General features: G+C 37.9%; 1 pseudogene; it reads right to left on the bottom strand.

The window, feature by feature from the left end:
- Positions 1–3,533: 3,533 nt before the first annotated feature.
- On the bottom strand, positions 3,534–3,668 carry LOC144289530 (U2 spliceosomal RNA; annotated as a pseudogene).
- Positions 3,669–4,306: the final 638 nt, after the last annotated feature.

Genomic DNA, 4,306 nt, shown 5'->3' with positions numbered 1-4,306 from the left:
AATGGAGTATAGGCCAGAGCTTTATTTTTCGCCTTTCCCACTAGATTTTTTTTCCCTCCTATTGCAGAGCATAATACGGGGGAAATGGAAGTTAATAATGTGTGCTCAATTGGAGGGCTCATGATTGGAGAAAGGACCATTTTAAAGAAAAAGAATTGCTCATTTCACAGAAGAGACATCATAGTCATTGAAACTGAGCAATAGTTAGGTGACCTGTTAGAGGCAGGGAAGCACCCAAACTTACATTTATGACTCATCAATGGAACGAATAAAGGCCAGATTCACTCCAATAGACTTGTGAACCATGGGAACACTGGCTAGAATTTCAGGTCACGCGTATGCTGCAAAGAGCCTCTGCCCTGTGGACCCACAGGTAGACTCAATTCGTGAGGAGGATCCCCATCTCTGGTTTTTCTGACAAATTCAGCCCCTGAGTTTTCTCTTGGGCTCTGTGTCTGACTGGCTCTGTTTCTCGGTAGACTAAATCCATTTAGTTCTTAGTGTTCCCTCATCTGTTCTCTGGTTCCTGGATTCATCACAGCTTCCCATTCTTTTCCCATTAATTTCCGAGTTCACACTGATCTCATGTTTCCATCTTGTTTTCTTGGCATTGACTCCCATGGCTCATCCCTCCACCCTTATCCACACCTGTAATCCCCATCCCAGTCAAGATGCTCTGACTAACAATTGACACAATAGTTCATTTGCCTCGTAGGGACACGTGAGCCTATCACACCAGCAGTGCTTCACTCTGGCCACCTTATCAAGCAGTTATCATTTGCAAGGCATCTGGGTGGCCCAGTTGATTAAGCATCCAACTGTTGATTTCGGCTCAGGTCAGGGTTATGAGTTCAAGTCCTGCTTTGGGCTCCATACTTTAAAAAATAATTCTCTTGCTTAGAAAGTGCAATATTTTAAAAAATTGTTAATTTTCCCCAAATTGATTTTTTTTAATTTTATTTATTTATTCATGAGAGATACACAGAAAGAGGCAGAGACACAGGCAGAGGGAGAAGCAGGCTCCATGCAGGGAGCCCGAGGGGGGACCCGATCCTGGGTCTTCTGGGATTATGCCCTAGGCCGAAGGCAGACACTCAACTGCTGAACCACCCAGGTGTCCCTCCCCAAATTGATTTAAAAATTCAACATAAATCTGGTAATTTCAGCTCTGTGTGTGTGTGTGGGGGGGGGTGATAAGCTGCTTCTAAATTTTGACAAAATTAAATAGGTCTGAGTAACCTCAAGAGGCACAGAAAAGAAGGGATTACACCATTAATTATTAAAATTATTATAAAGTTATAAAAGTAATCTTCAGAAAGGATAGAGTTGAGGGAATTACATGCCAGATACTAGGATTTATTATGAATTTTGAAGATATTATAAAGTTACAAAAAATAATTTTCAGGAACAGTGCTAGAGGAATTACACTGATGAATATAATGACTTATAATTTATAGAAAATAAGAAGGTGGGATATTTGTGTAAGAATAGACGTATAGGCTAATGGAACAGAATAGCGAGTATGGACAAATAACCACATTTACAGTCACTTGATTTTTGACAAAAGGGATACTGCAGGACGATGTACACAGGAGGGTCTTGGCAGTAAATGGTGCTGGATCAACTGGAAACTCATATATAAAAACAAAAACAAAAACAAAACCTACTGCTACCTCACACCATATACTAGGTTTCTTCCAGATGGATGGCACTATTCCATTTTAGTTAGTGGATACCTTATCCTTCCAATTGCTCAGACAAAAAGTCATCTAGTCATCTAGATTCCTCTTCCTCTTGTACATTTGACATTAAATGTGTCAGCAAATCCTTTCAGCTCTTCTTTACAGTATAATCAGCAGAAATCAGTTATTCCCACTTGAAGGATCCACGGAGGTCCAAGTTGTTATCCTGTCTTGCCTGGATTACTACGATAGACCCCTATCTTGGTTTGGATTCCCCCAAAAGCCACCTCTAGGAGGGTGCTCCCGGGAAGCATGGCAAGTAGATGGAAAATGGACTAGGGAAAGTGGATGGACCCTCATTGAAGAGTGAGATCCCACTCTGGGACATGGGAGCTCGGTTCTGCTGGGGACCCTCTGAGACTCTGAAGAGCACACCTCAGACCCGTCCCACTGAGAGAAACCAGCATCTTTAATGCACCAACTCTCTTTTCCATTCTTTGTGGGTCAATTCTAAGTAGAGCTCCCTGGTACTCCCTGCTGCCCTTCTCAAGCAAAGAAACAGGAAGTAGTCAGTATATATGAGAGCCATCCACAGGTGCCTTTGCGGTGAACCAAGGCTCACTCCATGGAGGGAGAACCACAGCTTCTTCTCTGCTTCCCAACTGATCTCCTTACTTCCCTCCTCTTAAACCTGTTCTCACAACAGCAGCCAAACCATAACTATTTGAAGCATTTCAGATTATTATTATTATTATTACTCAAAATCTTCCAATACTTTTCCAACTTGCCCCACATAAAAACTCCAGGGTGTTACTATGGCTCATAAAGACCCCAATTATCTGGCCTCTCATCATATATTTTGAAAATCTTATTGACTACTACTCTTCCTGACTTACTTCAACTTCTTTATGTAGTAGATCCTTTTTTGATCAGGCGTTTTGCTCTGTCTAAAATTTTAGTACCTGCTCTTGTTTTTTAGTTGCCTCTTCTTTGCTCACTTGCTGTAAGCACTCTCTAACCTAACTTCTTTGTTATTCTAGTAAAACTTGGATAAATGTTCTTTCCTGCTAGAAACATAACCCCCATAATCTATACATTTCCCCCCAGTATTGGGTGCCCAGTGCTTAGAAGTTCTGGCTGGCATAGAGTAGATGCTTAATATTTGTCATTGAATAAGTAAATCATAATCTGTAGATAATATGGATTTTTAAAAAAGATTTTATTTATTTATTCATGAGAGACACAGAGAGAGGAAGAGACATAGACAGAGAGAGAAGCAGGCTCCCAGTTGGGAGCCCGATGTGGGATTTGATCCCAGGACCCCAGGGTCATGGTCTGAGCCCAAGGCAGACGCTCAACTACTGAGCCATCCAGGTGCCTGAGAGAATGTGATTTTTTTGAGAAAATCCAAGATAATTTAATAATTAACAAAGCTACATGCCAATTATAAGTGGTTATAAAATAATTCTGATAATAAACATATGAAGCATAGAAGTCTAACAATCTAATAGTAAAACAACCTACTAATACTGTATCAAGAAGTGTGTGAGACCTATGTTAAAAAAAAACGCATTTATTTCTTGAAATGCAAAAGAAAGTTTTGCTACTTGAAGAGATATATCATAGAAATACTAATTTTTCCCAAATTAATTTACATGGTTAATCCAAATTCCAATAAAAATCCCACCTCCTTAAAAAATTGTATGGTTTTAGAACACCAAAAATTATTCTAAACTTTTTTTAAAACACTAAAGAGATGAACTTAGCCAAAAGGGGGGTGGGTAACTGAGCAGGAACTTGCTTTATTAGATGTTAAAACTTTATATAAAAATTTAACATAGTGGTAAAATCAATGGATAAATCAATGTGACAGAATGTATAGGCCTTGTTGTTGATCATATCTAAGAATCTAGTATATGATAAAGTATCTTAAACTGATAAGAACAGATACTACCCTTGCTCTTAGCTAAAAGGCTGAGAAATAATAAAGTACCTTTAATCAATGGGGAAAATAGGGTTGCCCCAGTATTTTCATTGTCTGGAATTCTTTCTAAAAAGTTAGTGGGAGAAAAATCCAAGAATTCCTAAACAAATGCATTCATCACACATTATTTAAAAGAGATTGGAAATAACTAACTGCCCAATAACACAGCAGAATGGTTAAATGAACTAGGGCAGATCTACATGATGAAATATAACCCTTAAAATTGCATTTCTGACAATTTCCACTGTTATGGGCAAATAATTACGATATATTTTCAAGAAACTATAAAGTGAGTATGATCATAAATATATATATATTCCATATGCAAATATGTAGATATTAAAAGTACAAAAGACTGAGAGAATATACACCAAAATGTTGTATATGCATTTTATAAATAGACAAAAATATAAGATGCTTAAATCTCTCAAGTAAAAGGAACTGAAAGGAGTAATTAAGTAAATCTATCAAATTATGAAGGGTGTATATAGACACAGCACTGACTTTTCCTTTTTAAACCTTGAGAATTTTATATTGGACAAAAATTTAAGATTGCTTTAAGTTATGGGTATCATAGATGTCATTATAGATGACTTCTGGTCATTTGAGATAATCATGCTACTCCACACTACCACAATCC

The sequence above is a fragment of the Canis aureus genome, chromosome 1 (assembly GCF_053574225.1).
Source record: "Canis aureus isolate CA01 chromosome 1, VMU_Caureus_v.1.0, whole genome shotgun sequence".
NCBI lineage: Eukaryota > Metazoa > Chordata > Mammalia > Carnivora > Canidae > Canis > Canis aureus.
This window is presented reverse-complemented; position numbering and strand designations above follow the sequence as displayed.